Source organism: Lepidochelys kempii, chromosome 4, assembly GCF_965140265.1.
Source record: "Lepidochelys kempii isolate rLepKem1 chromosome 4, rLepKem1.hap2, whole genome shotgun sequence".
Lineage (NCBI taxonomy): Eukaryota > Metazoa > Chordata > Testudines > Cheloniidae > Lepidochelys > Lepidochelys kempii.
Genome location: NC_133259.1, coordinates 113,699,783 through 113,713,422, shown reverse-complemented (window position 1 = coordinate 113,713,422; position 13,640 = coordinate 113,699,783).

Genomic DNA, 13,640 nt, shown 5'->3' with positions numbered 1-13,640 from the left:
ACGGCTGGCTGGCTGGCTAGCCCCTCTCTCTGCACCTGGGAAAAGACCAGAAATTTAACTGGTTGATCCTTATAAAAGGAGGAACAGGAAATGAGGCAGGGGGCTTTAATATCTGTGAAAGGTTAGAGCCAATGCTGGGGGGAGCAGTCCCAAGAAACAGGGGGAGATGGGGCGGGGAAGTCCTATAAGGGCTTTGAGGTAAGAGCCAGGAACTTTGGAGTTGATGAACTCATGGGGTGAGGGCAGATTTGGAGGAAAGGGACTAACCTTTGTGGGGAAAGGCTGTGAAGCTTTGATCCTGTTCTTGTTAAGAAGGCTTGAAATAAAGAAATTAATTGGACTGGAGACTACCCTGCCTGGATTTCCCCAGCGAGGGAGCTGGCCCTGCAGGCACCAGCCTGGGTCTGGCCAGAAGAGGGTGCTATAAGGTAGGCCCAATCCTTCACACCCAAATCTGAAGGCCATTTTAGTGTTGTCCAGAAACTTTTCTGCAGAGACGAAAAAAGAAAAGCATTTGCTCTGCACATATAAGCAATTTTATTCAGAGATTCCTCCAATTCGTCTCTCGGTGGTGGTGAACAAGTCTCTTCAAACTCAGTACCCTTCAGTTGGGCTACAGGCATTAAAACACATGCTAAAAGCAATGCCAACAAGTCAAAAGGAAATCTGAGCCTGATAGCGGAGCTGAGTTTCAAAAACTGAAAGTCTATCCCAACTTATGGCTGTCTGATGGCTTCTTTAAAATAGTGTGGTCCCATTTCCTGTCCTGCTGGACAAAAGTCCTCTGAAAAGTCACTAGAAGTAACAGCCTTTCGGGCAGTCTCAGTAGAATCTGAGGATTATGAAAAGTGAGCTTCTGTCATACTCCAAGAACAGAGAGACACAATGGCTAGCCAAACAGGAAAATATTACCCCCATCCATGCTCTAGCTGGTCAGTTGATGACTTCAGTGATTAAGGCTGTCAGTTTGCCCATCTTTAAAATGGGGATATTGATATTGACCTCCTTTGTAAAGTACTATGAGATTACAAACTTGACTGATAAAGGTGATAGTGTGGATGTAATGTACTTATACTTCTATAAGGCAGTTGACTTGGTACCAGGGGCAGCTCTACCAATTTTGCCACCCCAAGCAGTTGCCGCCAAAATGCCGCCGTGGGACACGGACTGCCACCCCATTCTGAATGCTGCCCTAAGCACCTGCTTGGAAAGCTGGTGCCTGGAGCCAGCCCTACTTGGTACAGCATGACATTTTTATTAAAAAACTGGAATGATACAAAATCAATATAGCCTCTATTGAATAGATTAAAAACTGGCTAACTGTTCTCAAAATGTAATTGTAAAAGGGGAATAATCATCAAGTGGGCAAGTTCGTAGTAGAGTTGCACAGGAATTTGTTGTTGTTAGTGTAGTGTAGTTAACACTTTTTCAATGATCTGAAATAAAACATAAAATCGTCTGACACAATTTTCAGATAATGAAGAGGACAGCTCACTGATGCAGAGCAAACTGGGCCAGTTGGTAACCTTGGCACAAGTAAACAATACACATTTTAAATGTAAAGTCCTACATCTAGGAACAATGAAAGAATGCCATATGTGATGGGGTGTATAAACCTCTTGCTAGTTAGTCAGGGGCTAACAGGGCCTGAGCCCAGTTAGGCCACTGGGTGGCAACTGGAGAGGTGGTAGGTAGGTATTACTTGATGATCAAACCCAGTTGTGGAGGCGCTGGGCCTTCATAAAAGAAGGAGCACAGGGCAGTAAAAAGGGGGCTGAGGAGACCCAGGGGAGAGACAGCCAGGAGTTACTTCTCTTGGGCTAAGGGTTGGGAGGCCTGCAGTTTAGAGCCAGAACTTGAGGGATCTGAGTCAGGGGGAAGCTTGGAAGGCCGGGGCAGTGCAACCTGGAATAAGAGGTGCATTGTCCTAAGCCAGGAGGAAACTGGCGGCAATGAAGTGCAAATGGCAGTGAGGTTAAAGCTTAAGGAATGCTTGGACTGAAGTTTGGGGGACTGTGGAGAAGAGCTTCAGGAGGGGATAGGCTCCTATGGCAGCCCCTGAGGAGGGATGATTCCATGGGGGAAGCCCTGGGAGACAGCAGTGGTGGATTAAAGATTTTGCCACCCCTAGGCCCTGAAATAATTGCTGCCCCCACCCCAGCTCACCTCTGCTCCGCCTCCGCCTCCTCCCCTGAGCGGGCCACTGGGTCCTGCTTCTCCCTGCTCCCTGCTAGTGCTTGTGCGCAAAACAGCTTCGCGAAGGAGGGGGAAGAGGGGGGAACGCGGCACGCTCAGGAGAGGAGGCGGGGCCGGGGCGGGGATTTGGGGAAGGGGACCAATAGGGACAGGGAAGGGGCGGGGAATGGGTGGAGCTGGGGGCAGAGGGCGCGAACCAGCTCCGGGGGAAGCAGCCTCTGGCTGCTATTATAAATTTGCCGCCCCTGCAAATACGCTTCCCTAGGCCAAGGCCTTATCGGCCTAGGCATTAATACGCCGCTGGGAGGCAGTGCTCTGAAATAAGAGCAAGAAATAACTTTGCTGCCATTTGGCTGTGCCCCAGGAAGAAGCTCTTAGGAAGGAAGGTGTGGGACCTGGAAAGGAAGCCCAGGGAGCTGAAGGTGGCAAGGAAGGCAGCTAGAGGCAGAAAAAAGCCTTGGTCTGGATGTCACAAGGAAAAGGCTACAGAAGATAGTGAGTCTCACAGCAGCAGGCCCAAAAGAATGTTCCACACAGAGCTGTGACTGAGGACATACTAAGATGGGGGGAGGGATAGCTCAGTGGTTTGAGCATTGGCCTGCTAAACCCAGGGTTGTGAGTTCAATCCTTGAGGGAGCTGTTTGGGATCTGGGGCAAAAATTGGGGATTGGTCCTGCTTTGAGCAGGGGGTTGGACTAGATGACCTCCTGAGGTCCCTTCCAACCCTGATATTCTATGATTCTATGTCAGGAGCAAGGGGTTCTCACCATGGCATGCCCAAGCCATGCTGAGGTAATCATAGTTGATATACAGGGGATTGCAGCTAGGGCCTGAGCTGAGTGGAAAATTGTGTGATACCACCCTGGGAGAGATGAGGGTCTGAGGCTTGAGACTGAGGGGGGTGTGCTCGAGAAGACCAGGAGGGGTCAGAGACACAGTTAGCACGATCTCTATCTCATGTCTGTCCGTGTTTCAGTGTAACTGAGGTCATGCTAGATTTTTCAATCTGTTTATATTTCATCTGGGCCTGTTTAGGGGGTCTGTCCTGCTCTCTGGAGGGTCACCAGTATATTGTGATTGGATCCAATTGCTGAATCCCCTGTGCTTCTACGTTCCCTAGTTCTGGGTAGTAACAGATCACTGTTCCTTCCTCTGTGTCTGTCAAGTGCCAATCCCCTTGTTGGGCAGTGGGACACCACAGTCTGGCTGCTAGAACCCAGAACTAGTGGCTCAACCCTTCCAAGCCTCCATTGCTTAGATACGTTCCTCCAGGTTCAACCTGGCTGTGAGAGCTTTGGTTTTCTAGTTACACCTTCCAGGAACCACGTGGTAGTAAAGCCAGGAAACACAGGCTTAGCAACGGAACTTTCATCCACAAACACTTCTTACTCTAGAGGGAAAAAAGGTTACAGATCTATGGTAAACAACAAACACTTGAATGCAATACCCCTACGTCCAACCTCACTGCTCCTGTGAGTCCTGGATGTGGTTTGTTGCCCAGATCTTCCAAGGTATTTAGGCTTCTAACTTCCATTAGTTCTATGGAAATTAGGGGTCTAAATACCTTGGAAGATCCGGGTCTGAGTCTTTAGAATAGGCAGGTCTTCCTGCCTTTCTGGCCAAGTCTTCTGCATCTGGTGATGAAATAGGCCCCTTGCTTAGAGAAAGAGTTTTCTTTTAAAACAGGCTGTCACCTTTCTTGCCCATAAGCTTCTGCTGGGAAACTTCCAGCCTTCCCTGGTCACCTTCTGGGTAGAGAGTTGTTCAAAGTCACCGGCCCCTATTGTCAGCAAACCATTTAAAGGGTGGAGCCATTTAATGTTGTTGGCACCTGATTGCTCTTTTGCCAGTTCCCTTTGGAGACCTAGGTTCAGCTCCCTGCTACACCAAAGATCTTCCTGTGAGACCTTAAGCAAGTTACTCTGTGCTTCAGTTCCCATTTGTAAAATGGCCGTAGGGTACTATTCTGCCTTACAGGGATATTGTGAGGATAAATACAATAAACATTGTGAGGTTCTCACATGCAATGGTGACTGGGGTCATAGATGGATACAGTTTTACAGTCATTCCCTATACAAGTTTTTCAGCTAGATCAGGGTGGCTTTCACTCTCCAAGAATCTCCCATGAGGTTCTTTTTCTTACTCATTCTTCTCAATGAAATCCAAAATGGTGTCCATGAGCAGCCTGGTCAGTCAATGTTTAAAATCAACCATTCAAGACTTACATTAATGCAGTAATGTATAGGAGCCCCAGTTATAGACCAGGACCCCATTGAGCTAGGTGCTGTACAAACACATAGACTCAAACTTTAAGGTCAGAAGGGACCATCATGATCATCTAGTCTGACCACCTGCACATTGCAGGCCACAGAACTTCACCCAACCATGCCTATAATAGACTCATAACCTCTGGCTGAGTTACTGAAGTCCTCAAATCATGATTTAAAGACTTCAAGCTACAGAGAATCTGCCATTTTTGCGAGTTTAAACCTGCACCTGACCCATGCCCCATTCTGCAGAGGAAGGTGAAACACTCCCCCTCCCCCAGCTATTGAGACCGATTAACTTGAATATCATGGGGCGAAAGCCACGTGGCTCTCCAAGTTTTATACATTTTCATCATTCACAGCAAAAGTCAATGGAGTTTCACCAAAATGAAAGAGCTGCGAGAAGACAATTAGGCCCAATGTTTGTTTGGGGTTTTTTTTTGGGTCACTTTGAAGTTTTTTTGACCAGCTGTACTTTGGCCCATGATCCAACACACCCATGAGAGACCACTGATAAGTAGAAGCATAATACAATAAGGATGTCCTATATCATTAACCTGACTGTCTGCTCCCAAAGTTTCAACCAGCAGTGTTTCTTCTGAAAGCCCCTTTAAGTGTGTTGAGAATATGATGTCCGAGAAGCTGCTTCCAGATAATGCAGGAACGCTTTGGTTTTTGCCCAGATTTGATTATATGTACTAATGGCTATTTGTAACTCTCACAAGAGTTTTTATTGCACATTCTTAAGTACTTACCAGAAATGTCATGCAGTTGTTTTAAATGATCAGTGCGCACTATAAATGGTAGCACTATTTTTACAATAAAATTTGTATTGACCTTGTTCACTCAAACAAAACTAACTGCTGTGGGATAGACTGACTTCAAGATATAGTCTTGTGGGGTGAAGGGAGTGTTTCATGGATGCACCAGGGCTCCAAGTCTGAATGGGGCTCAGCACCATCAGTTCTCATTGACTTGAATAAAATTTGAGGGTGTGCAGTAGTTCACAGGATCAGGCCCCATGGCTTGGGGACCTGTATGGGGTGTGTGCCAGAGCAGCCCCTGTTCACACCAAGGTGCAGCATGCTTCCTTCTATGTGAAGTGCTCTCTGCTGGCCACTGAGTGGGTGGGGTTAGGAATCTGCCCTCGTACCACTGTACTGGGCAAGGGTAATACCACAAGCAGCACTAGTTTTGAAGTGATTCTTGTACATCCAGAGTAAATGGTCTGGGATTGTGTGACCCTTGAACAGAGGTATAAGGGGCAGAGGTAAGGTCCTTCATCTCCCATTCTCTTTAGGCACCCTGCAGGACTAAATGTAATCTAACCCTCATACAGTGATGTAGCAGATATCGCTTTGAATTCAGTTTCCCCCATCTCCATCCCCCCATAATAGAATCACCTTTTTATATAACCTGTGTGATGATCCACGGCTCAAAATCATATTTGGTATCTGACAAAATTTATATCAAAAGTATTTCATATCTGATTAAAGTGAAAAAAGTGGATTTGTCATTATTCCTAGTTCTATGTAACATATTTAAATAAAAGCTATGTAAACCTCTCTCTGATGGCAATAAAATGCCTGTGGTTCCTCAGAAGTTTTCAAAATCCTCCATTTGTCATTTTTATTTTGAATAAACCAGCAGATCTTTCACTAAATAAGCAATGATTTAATGCAAACAGAAAGAATAAAAACGTTTAAAAATAATAAATCAACCAAAAGAAAACATATACATGTTTTATGGATTAATATCTGGGATATGTTAATTGATGTACTCTCTTGTGGATTTCAAGAACATGCAGATTATTCTATCTAAAATGAAAGCATGTGTCATTATCTCCAAAGAGTCCCCAGAAGCCCGGTAACAGTGGCTAATGACAGCACAGTGTGAATGTGAAGCAGCTGTGAATTATTTTCAGATACTATCACTGTCAGACTAACAATGTAACAAGAAATAGCTTTTATCTGGAAACTTCCATTATGTTTTCTATTTTTCTTAGCTGTTTAAAAAAAATAATACCCGCCCTCCCTCCCCCACACACGTTCTTTTATCCTGGCATTGTACTGCTAGGACTTTCGTCGTCATCTTCTTTTCTATTAGAAAAATGATGGCCCTTACTTTTGGCTTGCTGACAAGTGCATAAGTACAATACCTTATTCAAGTGACCATCTCACCTTGCTGAACTTTGTAGCCAAGTGAAAAAATATTTAACCTTAGGGGACAACTCAGGACTATGTATGCCTACTGAGTGGCACCTCTGTTAGGATACACCTCTGTTTGTGATCCTGTATTTCATCCTTTTGACAACAACAAGTCCTAAGGTGTTCACCACCACAAAGGCTAGCCATTTTTCTGGGGCTGAATAGTGTGGCATTATCAGCTGGAGGGAGGGGTTCTGGTCTTGGGGGTTGGTTCCTGCCTAGAGTAGGTCTGAATGACCCCATCTTTCCTTCACCAGGAAACTTCCTTTTCCCACTCTGTGCCACCAGTGCCCACTGCAGGTCACAATTATCTCAGGCTGGGAACCAGCTGGGGAGATGTGGCATACATGTGGATTCAAGATAAGGGGCAGAGAGATTGGGGAGGCCTGAGAATTATTTGGTGGGCTTTTGGGAGTTGCAGGAAGGTCACAAGTGAAAGACCACCATTGAGTCTTGTCCTGTCCATGGAACTGGTGGCTCTTGTTCTTCGTCTCCAAGTGTTCTTGCCAAGTGCATCTTCCAAGATGACACATACCTTCTTCATATCCTCTTTCAGCCTCTCAAACCATCCTTTTTCTAGATCTTCCTTGTAGTTTTTGTCCCATAACTACTAGCTCTTGTATTCCCTGGCCAACATATCCCAAATTTGTCAATATTCCCTCAAATAAAAGTCCTGATGCTGATCTCAGTTACATCAAAGTGGATTAGGAGATGCTTCAGGTTAATTTTCAGGTTGATATTCAAAGGAACAAAGGACAATTAGCCCATTTCCCATTTAGGCCCTTGAAAATCTCCCCCATAATTCCGCCAGATTTATAACAAGTAAAGTCTAGTGAAGTTGCTGGGAAAACTGAGTTCATATGTAGAGGAAAACATGGGTAGATTATCTTTTTTGTATTCATAGCCTAATGTGAATCAAACTTCAAACAAACTCACCATAGCAGTTCAGCATTTAAAACCTATTCTTTGTCCCCATGACCTGACAGATAGCAAATACCAGGCATGGATACTGAAAATCTTTGGGTGAGAAGTAACGCTGCAAAAGGAACAAATCCTATCACACTTTTATAGGAACAGTAAATAAAAGGCAGTAGCCTATTTCACAAATATACCATGAGAACCATGAATGGTTTATTAGATTTACCTTGTTCAGTCATTATGGCTTCGTTCTGTGATAGCCATTCTAGCATGTAACCATTGGTGTTTTTTATAAAATATAATTTATTAATATGATAATGAATAATACTTTTAAAATAGGCTATGGACAAAAGCAAATGGTCAGTTTAAATTAATTTCTCCACTTGGAAAAAAAATTGGGATCTTTTTCAAAATGAAATGTTTCATGTTTTAAATTTAACTTAATTTAAAGAAAATCTGATTTTTCCCAATTCAAATAGAATGGAATAAGGGTACCACTAGAAGTAAAACTGTTTTTTTTTGTGAAGCATTTTAAAGTTACGAAGAAAAGAGAAGGTGTCCTGAATAAGAACTGATATGTTTTTATCAGAGGTCCAAATGGCTAACCACTTGTTATGAGCTTTTTCTCAGAAGTGCTCTTTGATGTTACCATCTCAGCCCTAACTCCATGAATTATTTTATTCCCTGTTTTGATAAATGCTGTACCCCATGCATCCAAGTCTGCTAGCAGATTGCTCCAGCTGAGAGAGTACTGGACTCCACTGTGTTGTATAAACTTTTATAAAGAATGTATAAAGCATTTCTACTGAAGCATAATTGGAATGCATCCTGTTGCACTACTCGTACTGCTTTAGGGATTATTTGACCTATTCCTGTCTCTTCACAGACTCTTGATCAAGAGAAATCTTCATTAAGTGTGACATTCACCACTGTATTGAGGGCCAGTACAAACCTCTGCATCATTTATGTCCCTCTTAAGCCCTGTATGGGGGACTTAAGTGGGATTTAAGTAGTGTAGACCTTGTGCTGGTCCCTTTGTACAGAGCTGAATTCATTCTGGGAGGGGGGAGATTCTAGATCAGTGTAAACTAGGGCTGTCAAGTCATTCATCGTAATTAAAAAAATTAACCGTGATTAATCATGCTGTTAAACAACAATAGAATGCCATTTATTTTAAATATTTGTGGATGTTTACTACATTTTCAAAGATATTAATTTTCAGATACAACATAGAATACAAAGTGTACAGTGCTCACTTTATATTTTGGATTACAAATATTTGCTCTGTAAAAAAACAAAAAAAAATGTATTTTTCAATTCACCTCATACAGGTACTGTAGTGCAATCTCTTTACCATGAAATTTGATCTTGCAAATATAGAATTATGTACAAAAAAACCCCTGCATTCAAAAATAAAACAATGTGAAACTTTAGAGCCTACAAGTCCACTCAGTCCTACTTCTTGTGCAGCCAATCACTCAGGCGAACAAGGTTGGTTACAATTTGCAGGAGATAATGCTGCCTGCTTCTTGTTTACAATGTCAGCTGAAAGTGAGAACAGGTGTTTGTGTAGCATTGTTGTAGCTGGCATTGCAAGATATTTACGTGCCAGATGCGCTAAAGATTCATATGTCCCTTCATGCTTCAACCACCATTCCAGAGGATATGCTTTCATGATGATGATGATGGGTTCTGCTTGGTAACGATCCAAAGCAGTGCGGACTGATGCATGTTCATTTTCATCATCTGAGTCAGATGCCACCAGCAGAAGGTTGATTTTCTTTTTTGGTGGTTTGGGTTCTATAGTTTCCGCATCAGAGTGTTGCTCTTTTATGACTTCTAAAAGCATGCTCCACACCTCATCCCTCTCAGATTTTGGACAGCATTTCAGATTCTTAAACCTTGGGTCAAGTGCTGTAGCTATTTTTAGAAATCTCATATTGGTACCTTCTTTGCATTTTGTTAAATCTGCCGTGAAAGTGTTCTTAAAACAAACATGTGCTGGATCATCATCATCCAAGACTGCTATAACATGAAATATATGCAGAATGTGGGTAAAACAGAGCAAGAGACATACAGTTTTCCCCCCAAGGAGTACAGTCACAAATTTAATTGATGCGTTATTTTTTTAACGAGCATCATCAGCATGGAAGCATCTCCTTTGGAATGGTGGCCGAAGCATGAAGGGGATATGAATGTATAGCATATCTGGCAAGTAAATACCTTGCAATGCTGGCTACAAAAGTACCGTGCAAATGCCTGTTCTCACTTTCAGGTGACATTGTAAATAAGAAGCAGGCAGCAGTATCTTCCATCAATGTAAACAAGCTTGTTTGTCTTTGCGATCAGCAGAATAAGAAGTAGGACTGAGTGGACTTGTAGGCTCAAGTTTTACACTGTTTTGTTTTTGAGTGCAGTTATGTAACCAAAAAAAATTTGCATTTGTAAATTACACTTTCACAATAAAGAGATTGCACTACCATACTTGTATGAGGTGAACTGAAAAATACTATTTCTTTTGTTTATCATTTTTACAGTGCATATATTTGTAATAAAAAATAATATAAAGTGAACACTATGCACTTTGTATTCTGTGTTGTAACTGAAATCGACATTGAAAATGTAGAAAAACATCCAAAAATATTTAATACATTTCAATTGGTATTCTATTGTTATAAGTGTGATTAATCATGATTAATTTTTTTGAGTTAATCACATTAACTGTGATTAGTTGACAGCCCTAATGTAAAATTTTTATAAACTTTCCAATGAAGTGAGCATAGAATTTCTAATAGATGGGAACTGGGAATGACAACCTTGAACAGATGGCTAGTGGTTCCGCTGAACAAAACTTTTCAGTCAAACCATGTTCCAAACTGATGACAAAAATTCCAAGTTGGTCTGAATAAGGAACGTACAGAAATGAATGAAAAGATTGTGTATCACCATTGGAGAGATGAACAGTGGAGATTCGTCCCAAGTAGGAAATCAGATGGGTAGATGCACTTGAAACATCCTTGGTGCCACTTGAGGGAGAAGAGCTCTGGATGGTAAACATTTCTGCAATAGCTCATTTAAAATTCTTATTCTGCTGCTTTTGTCTGTGGAGCACCACACAGCGCATTGTCTTGCCTTGCACACATACACTCCGGCTGACTGAGGGCACTCAGGGCCAGGTTTGTTAATAAAAAAAAATGATAATGAAAAGTTACAGCTGAATGGCACTGGGAACTGCAGTGGGGGAAAGTCTCTGTTGTGTGCACTGGCATGGCAATGCGGCATAACTGCAGCAACGTTTCCAAAGGGTAAGTGATTTTTAGGACAGTGATTTTAAAAAATTTTGTAAGGAATAATCATGAAAAAGAATCTTAAGCTTGTGCAGGATAGGCAGATTAGCATGAAGACTGGATTTTGATTTCACCAGTTTTACAGCAGTGTCTCTCCACTGACTCAGCATAAATTAGGTCAGTGTATGGACCCTTAGGGTTTTTGCAAGCAGTCCAATCCACTGATCGCAAATCCTTAGTCACAAATGTAGACCCATTGGGACTATTTGTGTGAGTAATGACTTTTTTCCATGAATAGTGGTTTATGGGATCAGGCTTTTATTTTTACAGCATCTTACATATAAACTATGTCCTGAAGTAACATAAGAACATATGTACTTTACATTGAGATAAAAATGTAAAAGCAGAAAGAAGAATGAAGATTTATGGGAGAAAAGGTTTATTTTTAGATGAGATTTGGAAACAGTTGGACAGATAGTGAAGTGAAAACATAGGAAGGATCTTCTCGATGTGTGTAATGGAGCCCTAATTCTGAGTGGTGGATGGGGGAGCTACTGCAATACAAATAATAGAGCAGAAGACTCCTTACCGAGAGAACTGAAAACAGAGAGGAGATGTGTGTTAGATGTGCAGAGAGACCAAGGTGAATAAATGATGAAAAATAAAACCATTTGCAAACTAATGGAATGGTGTAAGTGCTAACTAATTTGTCAGCTCCCACAGGTGAGAAGACCTGCACTGGCTACAGTTCAGTTTGCTGCTGCCCACCACTATTTCTACAAATAATGAACAGCTGATTGGCTAATGGGGTGTCATGTAGAATACTTCTAGTTAGTTGCAAACTTGGAGCTCATCACCATCTGATTTTTCTGCAGCTCCTGATGACAGCCACAGGTGATACATTTAACTTAACCCCCCCCCCCAAACTTTGCTTAAATGAGGGTATTGAAGGATGCTGCTGAACTCTACTTGTCCACCAGGCATGGGGAATGAGCTACCTTGTGTAAGTAGGAATGAGCAATAGATACCCAGTAAAAGTATGTTTAATGTTTCTTTAGGCCTTGCCTTATCTTTTTCTAGCACAAAAATGTAAAATGTTTCACTTTCCATGGGAACAGCTTGTTCTTATCTATAATTCTTTTCTTTTTTTTTCCTTTGGATTATTAGCTATCAGGTACATTGTTCTTGCATCTCCTCAAAATTTCATGAAAAATTATGCACATGTCAGAGAGGGTGATGCTAAATCAAATGCGCAGGAAGAAAACAATCTGTGCCTGATTGCTTGGTTTTTTTTTTTTGTTTTTTTTTTTGCATTACATGCAGGTTGTTATTAAATGTTGAGGTTGTTTAATTGAATGTTTTGCAATCCAAGCACTGGTTATGAAACCATCAAATATACTGGTAGTTTATAAGGAATAAACAGAAAATATGAACAACATTAGTTTATTTTGTATTCAATGTTACAGTAATTATTAATTGCATAGGAGCTCACACATATAGAATAATAAAGAAGCAGTATGCCAATGAGGGCTTGATTCTGCAAGGGGCCTTCAAGTGTTACGTACTTTTCATTCCCATGGACTTCCAGTGGAGTTGAGGCTGCTGAGATCCTTGTAGGATCAAGACCAAAGGTCCAAATCCAGTGCACATTTAAATTAAAAGGAACCCTGCCACTAACTTCAACACACATTAGTTCAGCCCCTAAATAGCACGGTGTGACACACAAGCACTTACATCACCTTCCTCCCCTGTAGAATTGCCAGGTTGCAACCGAATGACATTCCCTTCTGTGACAAGTTTCAGAGTGGTAGCCATGTTAGTCTGTATAAGCAAAAAGAATGAGGAGTACTTGTGGCACCTTAGAGCCTAACAAATTTATTTGAGCATAAACTTTTGTGGGCTAAAGCCCACTTCATCGGATGCACGCACACCTTCTCGTCAACTGTTGGAAATGGGCCATCCTGATTATCACTACAAAAAGATTTTTTTTTTCTCCTGCTGATAATAGCTCACCTTAACTGATCACTCTCATTATAGTGGGTATGACAACAGCCATTTTTTCATTTTGTGTGTGTGAATATCTATATCTATATATATCTTCCTACTGTATTTTCCACTGCATGCATCCAATGAAGTGGGTTTTAGCCCACAAAAGCTTCTGCACAAATTTGTTAGTCTCTAAGGTGTCACAAGTACTCCTCGTTCTTATTCCTTTCTGTGTACCTTAGAAACTCTGCAGGAGGGACTCCCCTTCTGTCAAACTCCTTAGGAGGTCAAGTTGTGGTGCTCCTATAATGAATCTAATCAGGAAATGTCTTTAATAGGTGGAAACAAAGTGAAAATTAGTAACTTCAGTATCCTACACCTTGTGCTCCACATGAAACACCAACCTTGGAGGATTAAAAGAAACAAAACAATACTGTATTGGATACAAGCCATTCAGCTCACCTGGCACAATCTCAGGCTATTCAATATTTATTAGATTCCCTGCAGGATTAGGCCTAAGATTGTGATATCAGTATTTGAGTCCCAAATCAATTTCTACTTAGGCTGCTAGTGCCAGGTTTGTTAGCAGAAAAAGTTATCATCCATCTAGCCTTAAACAAAGGGAACCCAACCCCCAGACTCTGAAAAACGTTGAGTTTGAGCCACTCACCATGAAGACCTTGACTAGTTAAAGCTATAGACAGGAGCTCAAACTAAATGGTCTGTTTTATTAATTACCTATACACTTATTTTGGTGTCTGAGAGCCTTCCAGAATTAG